Source organism: Hibiscus syriacus, unplaced genomic scaffold, assembly GCF_006381635.1.
Source record: "Hibiscus syriacus cultivar Baekdansim isolate YM2019G1 unplaced genomic scaffold, ASM638163v2 tig00111678_pilon, whole genome shotgun sequence".
In the NCBI taxonomy this organism is placed as follows: domain Eukaryota; kingdom Viridiplantae; phylum Streptophyta; class Magnoliopsida; order Malvales; family Malvaceae; genus Hibiscus; species Hibiscus syriacus.
In genome coordinates, this window is record NW_024063153.1 from 62,085 (window position 1) to 80,717 (window position 18,633).

An 18,633-nucleotide genomic window follows, 5' to 3' on the forward strand; every position below is an offset into this window, starting at 1 on the left:
GTGAAGGAGGCAATTTGGCTTCAAGGGTTGTTTAGTGAATTGGGGATGGAACAAAAGCACATCAAAGTGCACTGTGACAGTCAGAGTGCTATTCATTTAGCAAAGAACCAAGTTTACCATGCAAGGACGAAGCACATTGATGTTCGATATCACTTTGTACGAGAGATTCTAGAAGAATGTGGAGTCATAATCCATAAGATTCGGACCACTGAGAATCCTGCTGATATGTTGACAAAAGTGGTAATTGCGGTCAAGTTTAAACAATGTGTAGACTTGGTCAATATTGTTACAAATTGAAAGATGAATTTGCAGACACTACTGAATATTGGATTTTTTGAGAGACGTGTGTGGAATTTACCAAGGTGGAGATTTGTTGGTTTTTGGCAAATATCCCACATTGGTTTTGTATAAGGAGGAGGGGGAATTCTTTTGTTATAAATAGAGCCCTCCTCCTCCTTAGTTTAACATCCCACAAATATAAGCCTTTTTCACTATTAAAGGTTATTTGTACTATTTCTCTCTATGTAATATTTCATCTATTAGTGAAATATTATTTTAGTAGTGATCGAGGAGGTAGGCATAATTTTGGCCTAACCTCGTTAAATTTTGGTATTCTCTTTATTTCTATTTAATAGCTATTGTCGGGTATAGTTGTTAATTATTGTCCTATTAATATTATTTGTCTTGGTAGTTCTTTCTAAGGAAATTGGATTTTAAGAGGGACCATTGTGACCCCTCCTATTTCCTGGGAATTTACCTTGGGGTGATTTTTAGTACAATCGTTTTCACACTAGTCACCTAGATAATAGTTTTCAAGGTGAATTTGTTATTATTGGTTGAAATTAACCCGAATTCCACAACAGTATTCAAGTAAACAACCATTTCTTATTCATTCCTTTAACTTACCTTATTTAAGTTTTCTCAATGATAAAAGGATAAAAGGAAGTATCATTTTTCTTAAAAGTTATTGGTATTTTTCTCAATGACAACTAGTAGAGTTAGGTCGGATTTTTAGTCAATCCAATCGGTCAGAAATATATAACCTCCATTCAAACTTGACTTGATCCGAAAAAACATATACTCTCCACCCGACTCAACCTGAAGAGTATATTTCTTCTACTTAAATTTAACCTGACACAAATTTTGAGAATACAAACCCGATTCCACAAGACCCAACATAAAATAAGGGTCCAATTCTAAAAAAAATATAGAAGAGGAGAATATTATATTAATTGTTTATAAATTTATATAAAAATTATTACCCCATTTAATCTGAATTAACTTTATCTTATACAAAATTTGACATGATCTAATTTGAACTTAATTATTTTTAAGAAAACACAATTATACATATCAAGTTAAAATCTGTCAGTTTCAAACTTTTTACTATCATTGATTGTGCACGAAGAGTGTATATTTATTATCAATTAATTAAAATTTTCACGATTTCTCATCTCTCCGGAAAAGATAGGCATTCGATTTGTAAGTCGGTCAACATCGGTGTATTATTGGCGGTAGATCTGAATTTATTTAGTTATTCAATTATATATGACCATCCTCACCTCTAAGAGCCTAATTCCTCAAACACACTGCATCAATGGGGCCATCTTCTCTACCTTCTGATGAGATCTATCACATGGAAATCGATATTATCTCCCTTGAAGGCCACGAGCATCCTCGAGGTTTTCTTTAAGACCTTGTGGATTTGCACCGGCCTTCAAGGGAGATAATATCTGTTTGTGCGTGATGACGGCGCCGGCAACTACACCATGAGTTTGATCAGCAAGGAACCTGGCTTTTCTCTTGCACGTAATCATATAGGGTTGTCATTTGCACGATAGATCATCTTGTTTCGTGATTGTTGATTCTATTGTTCTTGAGTGATCTGATCATTTTCCTTTTTTGGGGGCACCGATCTGATTGTTTTAAACAAGTTAAGAAAGTTTGCGATTCTTGGTATCAAAAGAGGAACAACGGTGGGCGGAGCCGGCGGCTACGATAACGGCATCTCCGGTTCATCATCAACACCGGTTTTGACTCAAACCAATTAGGGAGATGACGATGGAGCAAGCCGGCGAGATCACCGGAATTACGGGAAGAAGATTATAAGCTTGGTACGCGGGCCATAAATGTTCAATCCCATCTATCATTTGTTTTATTTGACCAAACGTTTCCCATAACAATATTATTAGCCTTAATTCCCACAGTTAATTTTTTTATTGTAATTTATCAAAAATAGACTTTATAAAATGATTAGTATCATAATCCAATAAAACATGTTGAACCGAGAATTGATGATTTGATGGTATATAATTGGTAGTTTATTTTTCTATGTAACCATTTATTTTTACCTCTTCATTTAAAGAGGTTAATAGTGAATAAATCAAGTTGGGTTATTTTATTAACTTTTTACTGCCCAATATAATGTTACATCTAAGTTGTTTATTTTGCAGTTTTTAATAGCTTGGTTTTAGTATAATATCTACTTAATTTTTTTAATCTATCAATAATTTATTCTTATGAACACTTATAAATTATTTAAACTTGAATGCTCTAAAAAATAATATTTTTATCAATAAAATCATTTAATGGATTTATACACAGAATAACATGTTTAACATCTAAATTAATAAGTACAGACAAACAATAATAATAATAAGGTGTACTTCGAAAGGATAATGAATTGGGGTCAAAATTTTTGTTATCTAATCTGATTGATAATATTTATCTTTCACTCAAATCGATCCAATCTAAAAAATATATATGTATTGTACTTGATCTAACGTGATTCGAATAACTCATTTTTTATTCAAATTCAATTCAACTCAAAATCTTAGAGTATAAACATAATCTAATATGATTCAAAATAAACATTTAATTAAGAAAATTATAAAGAAAAATATTATAATAATTATTTACCAATTTATATGAATAAAATAGAAGAGAAGAGATAGTTGAATGATGAATGATACAATATACCTAATTTATAATAGTATTAAACGAAAGATTGAGCTACGTGACATGCCACATCAACATAAAATAACGGAATTATTGGTTAAAGATGAGAAACGTTGGTCAAAAGATCACATTAAGTAAAAAAAAACGGAGGGCCTCAAGTACTCTTTGGCCTAAATTAAATAACGTAGAGTAGTTTAGTATAAGTTACATACGTCCTTTGCTAGAAGGTTTCTACGCTAGCCCAGACGGTTGAGCATTTACCCTTCCCCAGGATACCCGGTTTCGATCTTTGGTGTGCATTCCTTTAGGAGTTATGCATAGTTTTGTTTAGAAAAAATAAAAAAAATGTCATTGAAATACAACAAAAATGAAAGTTAAAGTATTAAAATAAATTAAAATTAATAATTTAGACATTAAATACGTAATTTTTTTTTTATTTTTTTAGAAGCCCTTATCTGTTAATACACTAATGTAGCGAAGAGTTGATCCATGTATGAAGAGAAACAATAATATATTTTTTGTTTTTCTATTCTTCCAATTAAAGCTCTTCTCTTTCTCGATCTGCTGTATCGTTTTGGACAGATAATTGCCTAGAGAGAGAAAGCAAAGTCGTCGTCCATAGAGAAAAGAAATAAAATATTTTCCATTTGATAAATGAATGAGTAAAGCAAAAAACATCTTGTCATTCTCAAGGTTCTTCAAACTTAAAGAAATAAGGAAAAAAACCCCATAAAACTGAACTATTTAACTTCCTCAAATAAAACAACCCAAATGCAGGTACCCATTTGAGAGCTGATTATCAGGATCCGATTCCCCACTCCAAGATCTCACCATTTTGTTTTCACCCCATCTTTAACTTCAAGTAAGTTCATTTCTTTCTTGGGGAATTTTAGCATGCAGTTCGTTTGCATTTTATATTTTGCAATTTGGTGTTTCCCCCCTTTGATATTGAGTTTTGTGTAAATGGTTTTGGTTTGTTTTAGTGCTTGAAGTTTGGCCTTTTGGGTGGAGACCGTGGAATCGGATCTGGGATTTATCTTATTTACTTCTTCGAATAATAATGGGTTTCTATTTTGTCCAAGAGTTTACTCTTCTATCTGCATTTTTTTTCCATAGAGTTTTTATATTGAGATCCATTTGTTTGTTTTTGGTAAGCGTTATTATCTGGAATTGATAGGTTTCCTCCCTTTCAATTTTTGGGCTAATAAGTCATCAGTAGGATGTCATCTTTTATTTGGAACATGAATTATTAATATATTGTTTCCTTGTTTGGTTTGCACATGTAGGGTTTTGATTAGTTAGAATTTTATTTGGTTTGCACATGTTGGGTTTAGTTTAGCTAGAATTTAATTTGTAAGTGAAATTGTTAGATAACATAATCTTATTCGGTATTTCTTAGCTTATTGTTTTTTTTTCTATGCTTCTTATTTCAGAATCTGTTTTGTTGCTTTGAGGTCTTATGAATGAAGTTTTGATGATTTGACACCGACAGCAGCTTCTACTTGTGCTAAGAAGTAAAGGGTTAGCCTAGGAAGTCTGTAAATATCACGGTGAGATATTCTCTGACTTTGTTGTTCCAGATTTTCTTTCTATTTATACCCATTGCTATTATTTTTCTATGAGCAGATGTGAATTGTTTGTTTCGAGCAATGGAAACGCAGAAAAGGTAGCTTCTGGGTTAGTGAAGCCATTTGTTACTCATTTCAAGGTAGCAGAAGAACAGGTTGCGCTGTTGCTCCAATCAATTAAGCTTGAAGTTGAAAAGTGTAAAGATGCCGAGTCATGGTTCACAAAAGGTACACTTGAGAGGTTTGACAAATTCAACAATTGTGGATTTTCTTATTATTTCATGCAAATACTTTTGTTTTCATTTTTTGATATTGTTCCTGCTTGTTTGTAGGTTTGTCAGGTATGTTAGTTCACCGGAGGTTTTGGAGTTGGTGAACACATTTGATGCTGAGATGTCTCAGTTGGAAGCAGCTCGAAGAATATATTCTCAGGTAGTAATGGCCTTCTCTCTTACCTGTGGCAGAAATGTTACTTTGCTTGATGCAGTTTAACTTTACATTTATGTTGAATGTTGAAATCCTTTTGTTTCAGGGGATCGGACATCAACCTTCTGGTTCTTCAGGTTAGATTTTCTTATAACATGATATTAGAGCTAAGGGTTGGCATGATTGAATGCCCAAGAACTTATTTTCTTGTAACATGGTATTCTAGCTAAGATTTGTTATGTTTTCTTACATACACATGATGAGGGCTTTTTAAGTGGCGTTGTACTTCTGACAATCCTATATTTTAGAGCCACGCGGTGTTGTCTTGCTCCTGCAACATGTTTTGTCAAGTTAAATTTCCTTGCAATGTGTTTTGTCAAGTCTGATTTTCTAGCAACGCCCTTTACTTTGTTGTTGGAAATCTTTAGAAAGGTCGTTAGATGGTTCCGCTTTCTTTTCTTTAGTGATTGATGGATAAGCTTCTTATTCCCCCCCTATTTTTTCCCTTCTTTTTATAGCTTGGCAGAATTTGATTGATAAGAGTTTTTAGTTGTTTAGATGATTTTAGGAGCCTTCTAATGTTGTTGGTTCTCGAATTGCTATACCGCCATTTTTGCTAACTTTGCAAGTTATTTTGGTTCATCATTCTGCATCCTGCATGAATTCTAATTTGGTTTCAGATGGTACTTTACAATTTTCCGTGATTTAATTTATTATGATGATTGCTTCCTTCAGTCGATCCACTTGATCTTGTGTTACACAGTCATTTGTATGATTAAGTATGGCCTTCAAAAAGTAATTGAAATAGCCTTTGCTTTTTTGAAACAACAATTAATCATCCTTCTTTTTGTAGCTCATGTTGGGATGTGCAGTATTATGATCTTGTGCCAAAAACTGATAATGCGTGAATAATTTGTGATAGGCGGGGATGCTGCAGGAATGACGGCAACTGCTGATGCAACAAAGTAACTATTTTCTTTTTTCTAGCTTTTACATATCATTGATGGTGTAATTTGTTTGGTTGAATTATCATAAATCCAAACTTTTTTTTGAACATAAATCCAAACTTGTGACTGTGGATGATTGTGAGATTCATAAACCGTTTCACTTACATGTTTGCAAATGTTAAGTTGATTTTTTCGAAGCTTATACATGCTAGAAAATTTCTATGCTTTAGGCATGGAAGGGGCTGTCAATGAGGTAATGATCATATATGGGCACACTGACAATCAATGCATGATTACAGTTTACATGATCAAGAAATCAAGGGTGGCCTGTCTTTTCTAGCACTAGGAAGCTTGGAGTTGTTCAAGTAAAGTTTATATAGCACTAAACAGAACTATTAAAATGTTTAAGTTTCACTTGAGATGTGAGCTAGTTGAATAAATCTCCGGTCAGGAAATGTTATTTTAGCTATGCAGAAGGTGGGCGCGTAATGGATATTGCCGGAGTTGTATTTGTATCATAGAGACGGAATATTTCTCAGAATGTCTGAAGTTTTTCAGGCTAAAGAAGCTGTTGTTGCTACAATTGGATCTTCCATTCGCTTCACTGCCTATGCTTTCTCATTGATTTGTTTTATTTCCAATTTAACATGATGGAGCTTTTAAGGGCTATTGATGTACGTCTTAATGCAGTTCAGCAGGATTTGGCCACAGATTTTGCACATGCTTCTGCTGCTGGTTTTAACTCTGAAACTGTGTTTGAACTCCAACAATTTGCGAATTGGTTTGGTGCTTTTCGCTTGAAGTAAGAACTCTACAGCTCCTTTTGATTGTGATGCTGTCTGTCTGTCTGTTTGTCAGCCTTGGTTATTCTTCATTTTAGCATTGGGGCCTGTGGTTTGCTAGGCCTTGATTGGGCGAGACATTAGATTTTGCAGTATTTGTACTGTGTTTCTCTATAAGTGAGAAATGAAGTTGTTTCTTCATTTTGGTGGGGCCTGGTATGGAAACAGTGTGTGAACGAATTGCTCTCAGATTTTGAGTGACTTCGTTTATCTCAAGGATTTTGGTTAGTAAGAATGAAAAGTAAATGGAAAATTGTCTTACCAAATGTCTAGCCTGAATAGGGCCGTAAATGAGACGAGACAGATCGCGAGCTACTCGAGATTGACTCGATCAAGGCTCGATAAATACTCGGATCGAATGGACTCGACTCGAGCTCGAGCTCGACTCGAGTTCTTAACGAGCCGAAACGAGCTACTCGATATTCGACTCGAAAAGCTCGTGAGCAGCTCGAAAATATAATATATTAAAATTTTATTTTTTTTAGAAATAAATTATTAATAATATTAATATTTATGTATTGATTTTTTTATAAAAAAAATACATTAAGATTTCTTGTATTTAAGGTTCATGTTCGAGTTTGAGTTTGAGACTTCAATCGAGTTAAGTATAAGAATTTTTTTTCATTTCGAGCCCTTTCGAGCTGCTCACGAGCTTCAGTTTAGAATTTCGAGTTCGAGTCGAGCTTGAAAATTTTAAGCTCGCGAGTTTTCGAGTCGAGTCGAGCTTCATTTTAAAGTTTTCGAGTCGAGTCGAGCTTAGCAATACTCGAGCTCGACTCGGCTCGTTTACACCCCTAGCCTGAAATATAAGAAAGGAGGTGGATACGTTTAAACATTAGATCAAACAGTTTCTGTCGTGGTCTCTTCCTTTCCTACCAATTTGATTAATGATTCTATATTTTAGATATTTTCTTTGTATTTTTTATTGATAATATATTTTCTCCTCCAAAATATTATAAGTTCGTCCCCCAGCAAAAACTCGTGTCTGTCCCTGGTCATATCCCTACAGCCGTGTTAGGTTATGTGTTGGACATGGAGTCATAGTGATGTAGAGTTTCTAAGTTCCACCAATTAGTACAATTGTACTTACTTTTCTATCACTCTTTTTGTCTATATCAATACCAAGAAAATGTTGGTAATAATTATTTCTCATGCAAATTTTAATATTTGTGCAGTGAGGCTTGCACCAAATTCATGTCACTGTGCCAGAGAAGACCAGAACTGATTAGCCAATGGAAGGCAGGCGTTGATGATCAAGTGGTCAGAGCATCGTGGGAATCTGACATGTCAATTGATGACCCCAATGAAGAGCAAGTTGGGTCCCATTTTAATAGCAGGCCAGCAACCTTCGAAAAATAAGCACCAAGGACAACAACTACAACCAAACACTATGCCGAACCAGCACCATTTAGACCAATCAAAGCCAGCCGCATGTCATCAACCAAAGCTCTCAAGTACTACACAACAATGGTCTCAAAATAAAAACAAGGAAGAAGTAAAGAAAGAGGGGACAAAGGAGTCATCGCCTAGTCAAATCAGTCAACCTGCTAGGCGGCTTAGTGTGCAGGATAGAATCAGTCTCTTTGAGAACAAACAGAAGGAGAGCTCAAGTTCTGGCCCATCGCTGTATGCAAATCCATAGACCTGAGAAGACTTTCATCCGATGTATCAACTGCTCCTGCAGTTCCTGAAAAGGCCGTGTTGAGAAGATGGAGCGCTGTTAGTGACATGAGCATTGACTTGGGTAATAACAAGGATGGTAATACGGATAGCTCTTTGTGCACGCCTTCCTCATTTTCTGTGTCTCAAGGTAACAACTCCTTGTTTCAAGGTTTATCTGAGGATAAGGAACAAAAGATGAGAAGATTTGAGTGACACGGTAAGTTCAGTTAAAGTTGAACCTAAGAGTGTGCCTGGTAGAGCTGTTGATTCTGGGTTGAAAGATCAGGGTGAAGTTCAAGCTCAGCTAGCTAATAATCTTTTGGGGAAGGAAGGGGATGCGGGGTGGAAGGGGCGAATGAATTGGAAGGCTCCATCAGGTTCACAGAACAGCCTCTATCAGTCTTTTACAGGTAAGCCAGAACAGGTTGAGTTGGGCGATCAAGTGGTTTCTCAGGAGAAGGTTAAGGGTTCATTAACAGGAGAGAGGGGAGATTCAGAGGTTCAGTCTCAGATTGTTCCTGGTGGGACGACAATTGTGGGGGTTAAAAACCAACACGCTTCTCGGTTCCCAAATGCAGTATTTGCAGATGCTGTGGGGGATGATACTCGTGAGGTTGAATTAAAGAATAAAGTGAAGGCCCAAGGGAAAGATCAATCAGTATCACAATTACATTTTAGGGGTCAAGGCCACTCCCGAACATTATCAGGGCAGTTTGAAGGTGGTGTCAGACTAAGAGCTAAGGAGGCTCAGCATAAAGGCAGTGAAGAGATCAGTTTGCTCCTCAACAACAGTGGAGATCTTTTAATGGGGAAGTTGAGGTAGTGGGAAAGAAAGACTTAACATCATCTGAGAAGCAAATAAGCAAAGTTGATAATTCTGGAGCCCATGAATTGAAGTTCAAGAATCAGGTTCCAGTAGGTTCTGAACCGAGCAAGAAGCAACAGGGTAGGAAGGACGAAGAAGCTTCTGTTTATGCAGATAAAAAGTCCGTTTTTAGCAAGACGGATCCTCAGAGTGAAGAGAGTGTAAGTGCCCCGACGGTGCTGGTAGATCAAACTCAGAGAATAAGGCAGTCAAGGGGAAACCAAGAGCTGAATGACGAGTTAAAAATGAAGGCAAATGAACTTGAAAAGCTTTTTGCAGAGCACAAACTTCGAGTTCCTTCTGATCAATTCAGTTCTGTAAGGAGAAGCAAGCCTGCTGATGCACAGATTGAACCTGAACCAAGCTTAGAGTACAAAAAACCAGCAACCATTGATGACAAAAAGATGGCTGACAAAAAATTGATTCCTGAACCAATAGGTAGTTTGAGTAATATGGCTAACTTTTGTACGCCTCCCACAAAGATGGTAGATAACCAGGATATTTCTGTTAGTTTGAGGCGGAGTTTCTTCAGTATCACCTTTTCAGATGACTCTAGAGGAAAATTTTATGAGAAGTACACGCAAAAGAGAGATGCAAAGCTGAGGGAAGAATGGGGTTCAAAACGGGCTGAGAAGGAAGCCAAATTGAAGGCTATGCATGATAGCCTTGAGCAAAGTAGAGCTGAGATGAAGGCCAAAATTTATGGTTCTGTGTCTAGTGCTCGTCGGCCAGCAGAGAAAGTGAGGTCATTCGATTTTCGGTCACAGAGGGAGCAGGTATCTCCTATTGCATTTAGGTTTTCGGGAAATAAATGCCAAAATTCGTAACTGGTAGAACTGATCCTTCTTTTTAAATTTTTCCCTTAAGTTTTGTGAATTTGAAAACTCGTGATTGAATTATTTATTACTAATTTTGATAAGGTTTTGCATTTGGCAGCATTCAACAAGTTCCATTCAAAGTGAAGACAATCTTTCTGGGTTTCCAGATCAGAAGTACTCTGAACATGATAGAACGTATAATGAGACATCTTTTGTCGATGGATCTTCTTGGAGCTTCAACAATAAGAAGCATATTCCAAATAGAAATGTGTCTTTATCCACACCTCGCACCACAGCAGCTGCAGTTCCATGCTCTGCTGCCAAAGTTTCAATTCCCAGTTCCGGAAGGCGGAGAGTGACATCCGAAAATCCTCTTGCACAATCAGTTCCAAACTTTTCTGATCTTAGAAAAGAAAATACAAAGCCTTCTTCAGGATCTAGCAAAACAACTAGCCACTCCCAAGTGAGAAATTATGCTCGGAGCGAGAGTACCAATGAAGCTTGCACTTGGCAAGGTAGACCAGCATCGACGGTCTCAGTCCCTTAGAAAAAGCTCTGCTGGTCCTGTAGAATATTCTGATTTGTATGCCTTAAACTTGGACGGCGTTGTTTTGGCACCTTTGAAATTTGATACAGAACAGACGGGACAGAGCTTAAATGAAATTTTTTTTGAAGAATGTGGAAGAACAGCCTTTTCACAGCAATGTTAATGGTATAGGTCCTGGTGCTGGAGTAAATATTGCAAAGCCAAAAGCATCAGAGGCATCTGAGGTTCCAAAAGACGTAGAGTCTGATGACGAACTAGCATTTGAAGCAGATGAATCCATGGATATGGCAAAAGAAGATGAAGAGAACCAACTTGAAACTAGAGCAATTGACGATTTTGATGACATGGAAAACAGAACGGCAAGACTGAGCCAGGAATCTGACAAGTCGGGTAATTCCAGAGCAGAGAATGATGATTCCTTGAGGTCTCTATCTCAGGTTGACCCTGCATCAGTTTCCGTGCTGCCTGCTGCCTGCTGCAATACCCACCACTTTCCATCCTGCAGCATCCTTCCAAGATTCACCGGGCGAAAGTCCTGTTACATGGAATTCCCGCATGCATCATCCATTTTCATATCCCCATGAGACTTCAGATATTGACGCTCCAATAGATTCCACCATTGGGAGCCCTGCATCTTGGACTTCTCACTTGCTTGCTCAAACAGAGATGGATGCAGTTCGAATGAGGAAGAAATGGGGAAGTGCTCAGAAACCTTTTCACGTTGCTAACATAACCCATAATCAGCCACGTAGGGATGTGAAAAAAGGGTTCAAAAGGTTGTTAAAATTTGGACGGAAAAGCCGTGGGACAGACAATTTCGTCGACTGGATCTCAGCTACAACTTCTGAAGGAGATGATGACATAGAGGATGGAAGAGATCCTGCCAATCGATCATCAGAAGACTTGAGGAAGTCGAGAATGGGATTTTTGCAAGGCCACCCTTCCGATGATGGCTTCAATGAAAGCGAGTTCAATGATCAGGGTTAACTCCTGTTGTTTCCGTTGCATGTTAATTACCTTATTTTTAGCATATTCATTGATTTTATTTCCATATCTTTTAACTAATATGAACTTCAATTGATTGCATACATGGTTTAACATTATTCTATATAGGTTTCCAAAAGTTATGATACATGCATGCAAACATTTTAAATTTATTTTTGGCTTGCTCATTGAACTTGATGATGCATATATTTCTTTTCTTTGTTACAACTTCTCCTTTTCTTTTGTTGTATATATGAACCTGATTTGAAAGAAGAGTCATTGGTGGTCCCTTGCAGTTCAATCGCCAAGTACTTCTATTCCATCGCCACCCGTCAACTTCAAATTGAGGGAAGATCATTCAACAGTGGAATCTCTGTTTTATGAGTGTAGCTGAGTTTTTCATCAGTGGAATCATCAACCATACAACAAATTTTGAAATATAATACGATATCGAAAAGAACAAATGTATGTTTTTGTAATCATTCAACAGATAACGGGATAGAATCAAGCATGCGAAGGCAACAAGAAAAAGAACTTCCAATGGTCACGACTTTATATTGAACCTTTCCTTCTTCAGCTCGGCGGGACATGTATTTGCAGCTCTCAGACTTTAAGATAATTAATATAATCTTGGACATTGCTTGACAATTTGCTTTTTTAAAGAAAAAAACGAAATTAGTCAGGTCAACCATGCATTGTTTATTTATCTGCGAGGTACTTTGATGACAAATGGAGAAGCTTCCTTGCTTTGCCTTAGTTTAATTACATATGGAAGATCGTTACAATGTTTACTGTATACTTCGTATTTACATTGTCAGTGAGATAATCCGAGTTCAAGCCTTGAAGTGGATAATATTAAGAACAAAATAAATCCTAAAAGAATGATGATTTAGTCTTAAACATGAACAATATCTTAATCTCTTTTATGGCCGATTCTTCTTTCGAAATAGACATCTCCTCTTCCATAAACTACCACACGCCGGCTTCACACCATGCGTCAAGTACTTCCAAACCAAACCACTTTGTTCGAGTGCCCCACATCACTCCGCGGAGGCTCTACCATCGTCCTCCTGCGACACCTTTTTCCATGGACAACGATATGTCATGGCAAAGTGAAGTTTCATGGCACTTCGAGACTTCCGGTTGGCACGAAAGTTGTAATTTGGGTGTTGCCCTTAGTCCTTGGGCAGCATCGAGTGTATCGTCATCGAATAGTCAAGCATTTGGTCATCGCTTGGCTAGTGAATATTATCTTTCTCACACTTCTGGAGGACTTAGAGCTTTGTGAATCCAAGCTACGAGCTTTCCCGTTATGGAGCTGTGCCTTCAGGGAGGCTTGAGCTTCAAAGCTATGTTGCTAGAGATGAGGACAGTTCATCGTGTATCCGTTTCCGAGATCATAGTAGGTCTCATCACAATATTTAGAGGCTGGCTACTACTGGAGAAATCAGCAGAAGAAATAGTCGTAGTCCTTTGATTGATGAGGATGACCTTAGCTCTATAGATTATGACACTCAAGAAGATGTTGAGAGACGATTAGGCCTATTACGGACTAATCCTAATGGCGTGTCGGCATTGGTTCCGATTGGCCTTCGGTTTCCCAGGCTTATGCGGATACTGATCAGGATGATGATTCGCTTGGAGTGCATCGTCGTATTCATAGATTATCACATTAGGTAAATTATCAGCATGACAGGAACCATCACACGAGGCACAGGGTTGATAATGATCTTGACCTAGTAATGCAGCACGAGTTTGGAGGTCACGATGCTCGGAAATCAGCTAGCCATCATTGTCACGATACCGATGACCTTAGCCTTTTGACGGACTTCAGTGAAGATAGTATTTCAGATCATGGTCATGATCACGATCACAATCATGGATTATCACATCACAATGTTCATAGTGATCTTGATGGCCATCATCAAATGAGACACATGTTGGTAGGTCTTGACCATAACTTGCAATCAGCAAGCCTTCAATTCAGTGGCGATAGTAAGTATGATGACTTCGATCCGACACCGAATTTCGATGACGACGATGAGGAGGAAGAGTATGTAGAACCACCAAGGCCAGTTGGTTTGTAGAGTTTGTTCAAGTATTCAACAAATTGGGATACAGTACTTGTGATTGTGAGTTGTTTGGGAGCCTTAATCAATGGGGGTTCACTGCCTTGGTTTTCTTTTCGTTTTGGTAAGTTTGACAATCAAATTGCAAAGGAATCGAATGGTCACAAAACACAGATGATGAAGGATGTCCAGAGGGTAAGAATTGAAACAAGAAATCTTATGTCTTTTATACCCAAATTTTGGTTGATATTAGAAACACTAATGTTGTCTTTTCTCCTGCTTAAATCTCTTCAGATATGTCAATTTATGTCTCTCTTAGCAACAATTGTGGTGGTTGGAGCATACTTAGGTAATGAAAACATAGATTGTTTGAACTTTGTATCTTCCTAAGTTTTAGAAAAGCTTCCTTATTCAACAAATGACAGAAATTACCTGCTGGAGGCTGGTCGGGAGCTTTAGGCTCAACGAATTAGAACAAAGTACTCGAGAGCAGTCTTGAGACAGGACATCAGCTTTTTCGACACCGAAGTTGGCACCGGTGACATTATGCATGGTATTTCGAGTGATGTTGCTCAAATCCAGGAAGTTATGGGAGAGAAGTAACCCGAAAAGTTCGGACATTTCGCTTCTTACACTGCCAACTAGCACTGAACCTGATATGATTGCTCAAAACTTGGAACTATGTTATGCAGATGGCACATTTCATTCACCATGTATTCACCTTCATATGCGGCTATGCAGTCGGGTTTATAGCAGCATGGAAAGTGGCGCTGGTAGTTTTTTCTGTTACCCCCGTCATGATGTCTTACGGTATAGTTTACAAGGCGATTTACGGAGTCTCACGGAAAAGGAAGAGGTAAAGAATATCACACAAGTTACTAGAAATGTTTACAGTGTCAAGTGTCAACTCATTGGTCTTATCGTGTTTCGGTTCATATTTTGGAACTACAGGTTTCTTACAGGAAAGCTGATACCATTGCAGAGCAAGCAATTCAATCAGAACTGTATTTTCTTTTGTTGCTGAGGAAAATTTGGCTGCAAGATATGGTGTATTATTATCAAATTCGGTGCCTCTCGGGGCGAATATTGGGTTCGCCAAGGGTGCGGGAATTGGTGTTATTTATTTGGTTACATATTCAACATGGGCATTGGCTTTTTGGTATGGTTTGATCTTGGTTGCTCAAAACGAGATCTCCGGAGGTGATGTCATTGCTTGCTTCTTTGGTGTCAATGTAGGGGAAGGTATAGACCTCTCTTCCATTTGAGTGCAACTTCTAGTGCTTATTGCAAAAATGAAATCACTAAGTTGTTTGATCTCTTGTTTCAGGGCCTAGGGATTATAAGGGTCTATCTCATCAGGTGGTCAAAAACAGAGAATCGCTATAGCTCGTGCGTTGATTAAAGATCCTAGAATCCTTCTCATAGATGAGCCTACCAGTACCTGCCACAGTCGGAGATGAACAGATCAGGTTTGATTCGGCAAAAGGGGAAAAAGGGTTAGGGATTACAGATGTCTGAATTGGAAATTTCAAAAAAGGGGATTGAATTGGCAAAGGGGGAAAATAAAAATGAAGGGTTAGGGATTGTTGAGGAATTGGGAAATACAATTGGGAAATTGAGGATTGTAGAAGATTTGGGGAACCATTCTAAAGTAAAAGAGCGCGTGGAGATTTTGGAGGAAAAGCCCATCACTAATGAGAATGACCAAACCCGATTGAAGAGTCCACTTAGCCTTCATTAAGACGTTAAGTTTGTTAAAGAAAAGGACATCCAACTCGCACCTTTAGATTTGATATCATATAATCAAATAAGACCTTGTACTGCCATGAGAAAATTATGAATGAAAATATGTTTGATTTCTTCTTTTAAAACCTCTTTTTTTCTCTACTCTCTTCTCTTTCTTAAACAATACCTTCAATCTATAACAATTTGGTATTGAGAGTCATCCTTCTTGGCATATTGATATCAGAATATGCCACCAAAGAAAAACCAAACAATGAATGAATCTACAAATCTGTCTACCTCCAAAAGCATATTAAAGATCTCATAACACTAGTAAAGCAAGCATCATATGACACTAAACATAATGAAAGAATTATCACATTGGAGAATCGAATCAACACTACTCAGGTCTATGTTGAAGAGATTTTGAAGATTCTGACTAGCAGGAATGAGGAGCAAGAGCAAACTGTTTTGGAGAATGAATATATATAAAATACCACTGATACAAAATCTACAAGAAAAAAACCTGTTATGGTGACTGTTATTAATGATAAATCTCGCTTTTCATATAAAATAGATGAGCTTGGTATCTTGAAATCGAAACTTGATGAAGTTCATGCTAGCTCTCATGTTTTAAAACTTGATAATCAAAGAAAGGATTATAGTAGTAATAAATTGCATCTAGCGGAATGTGGGGATGAAAGAAAAGGGATAGGAGGATCCTCTAGCAATTTTGGTTTGATACTACCTAGACCTAGTCGAACTAACACTATTTGATGGTACAAATCCTAGGCGATGAATTTAAAAGTGCAACAAAAATTTTCATTTGATGGGGGTACCCGAGGAACAAAAGATGGAAGTGGCTTCCATGTATTTAGTTGGAATGGTTGAGACAAGATTCGATGGTTATATCTTGCAAAAATTTCATGTTTTTTTTTGGCATGAGTTCGAAGCAGACCTCTTTCATAGGTTTAATGATAAGGCTTTTACCGATATTATTAAAGAATTCAACAAGCTAACTTAGAAAGAGACCGTGGATGATTACTAAGATAAATTTGATGAATTAAAGTCTTATGTGTTGCTACAAAATCCAACCTTAGGTGAAGAATTTTTTGTGTCTATCTTTGTCAGTGGATTGAAAGAGGAATTGAAGCATAGAGTGAAAGCATTGGGTCCTAAAAATCTAGCAGAGGCTTATCGACAAGCTAAACTTTATGAACTCTCTGTGGAGTATGACACAAAAAGTCAGAGGCCCAATTTCTGAAACCCAACCAACCCATCCTCAAAAACTTATGTCTGGTTTGTTTTGCATATAAATACCTAGAAAAATTCGCCTGCAACTCAAACGAAACCAAATTTGATGGAGTATAGGCGACAAAATGGATTATGTTTCAAATGCGGGAAAAATACACTCAAGGTCATCAGTGTACAGTTTGACAATTGAACATGTTGGAGGAAGTTGTAGAACAACCTAAAATACAAGAGAAAGCTACCGAACATATTACTAAATCTGAAGAAGAATCATTAGAGATCTTGGTCAACGTTATTACAAGTTGTATTAGGCATAATATATTACGAATTCAAGGCACGATTCAGGGTAAACCACTAAGTATTTTGATTGATAGTGGAAGTACCCATAGCTTTCTTTCCCTAAGATGGGCTACTGCAGGAGCAGAATTAGTCACAACTTACCCCTTGACTATCACTGTTTCTAATGGGGATAAATTGTTCAACTATGCTAAATGTAATTAAGTAACTTGGTTGATACAAGGACATAAATTTACTCATGATTTTAGAGTCTTGCAATAGGGTGGAAGCGGTATGATCTTGGGTGTTGATTGGATGAAACTTTACAACCATATACTTATGGATTTTAATGATTTGACCTTGACTTTTGCCAAAGGTGAAGAACAAATTGTGATTTAAGGACAAGACCATTATGACGTGTTAAAGAAAAGTTCAGAAGTTGATTTGAAAATATTAACAGTGATGGATTTAGATTAGGTGGGCCATATTTTTATGATTAATATGACAATGAAAGAGACAATCACTCAAATTCAGTTGTATCCACTGTTAGAAGAATTTATCGATATTTTTTAAGAACCTAAAGGATTTTCACATGCCCGATCTCATGACCATGCTATTATAATTAAACCATATTCAATCCAAGTCAATCTTCATCCATACATATTTTCTCATCATTAAAAAGTCGAGGTCGAAAAACAAATTACAGAAATGCTCTCTTATTCCATTATTCAGTTGAACAAAAGCATGTTTGCTTCTCCATGCTTACTTATCAAGAAAAATGATGACTCGTGACATTTTTGTGTAGATTATCGAAAACTTAATGATATGATCATCAAGAATAAATTTTCAATTCCTGTGGTAGAAGATTTATTGGATGAGCTCAATGTGGCTGTTTATTTTTCGAAGATTGATTTGCTTTCGGGTTATTGGCAGATTCATATTAAACCTGAGGACATTTATAAGATGGCATTTCGAACGCATCATGGTCACTTCGAATTTAAGGTAATGCCTTTCGGTTTGACCAATGTCTTAGCTACATTTCAATCCCTTATGAATACCTCATTTGGTACTTACCTCAAGAAGTTTGTGTTAGTTTTCTTTGATGATATCTTAATGTACAACCACACTTTGGAAGAACATAAAAATCATTTGCATCTAGTACTGCAGACTTTGAAGGATAATCACTTATTTTCTAAGAGGCCTAAGTATTTTTTTTGACCAGAAGTCATTGTAGTATATGGGCCATATAACTTTTGAGAAAGGGGTGTCTATGAATCCTTCCAAGGTACAGACAATGAAGAATTGGCTATTGCCACAAAACATTAAATCTCTGCGGGGATTTATCAAATTAACCAGATACTATCGATAATTCATTAAATATTATGGAGCAATTAACAGGCACCTTACAATGATGTTAAAGAATGATAATTTCAAATGGACTAAGAAAGGCTTGAGAGCTTTTGAGCTGTTAAAACATGCTATGTGTTAGGCCCTAGTTTTGGCCTTACCAGATTTCTTTAAGTGTTTTTACTTGGAGACTGATGTGAGTTCGAAGGGAACATGGGCTGTTTTATCTCAAGATGGTCACCTTATTTCTTATTTAAGCAAGGCATTGAGTCCACGACACAAGGACCTTTCAATTTATGAAAGGGAATACCTCGCTATACTTTAGCCGTTTCAAAATGGCGTCATTATTTG

At 37.0% G+C, this 18,633-nt stretch overlaps 3 pseudogenes; all 3 read left to right on the forward strand.

Annotated features, from left to right (window-relative positions):
* The first annotated feature begins 1,597 nt into the window (after window positions 1-1,597).
* LOC120167433 lies at window positions 1,598-12,011 on the forward strand (annotated as a pseudogene).
* Window positions 12,012-12,518: 507 nt separating this feature from the next.
* On the forward strand, window positions 12,519-13,297 carry LOC120167434 (annotated as a pseudogene).
* Window positions 13,298-13,359: 62 nt separating this feature from the next.
* On the forward strand, window positions 13,360-14,951 carry LOC120167435 (annotated as a pseudogene).
* The last annotated feature ends 3,682 nt before the right edge of the window (window positions 14,952-18,633 follow it).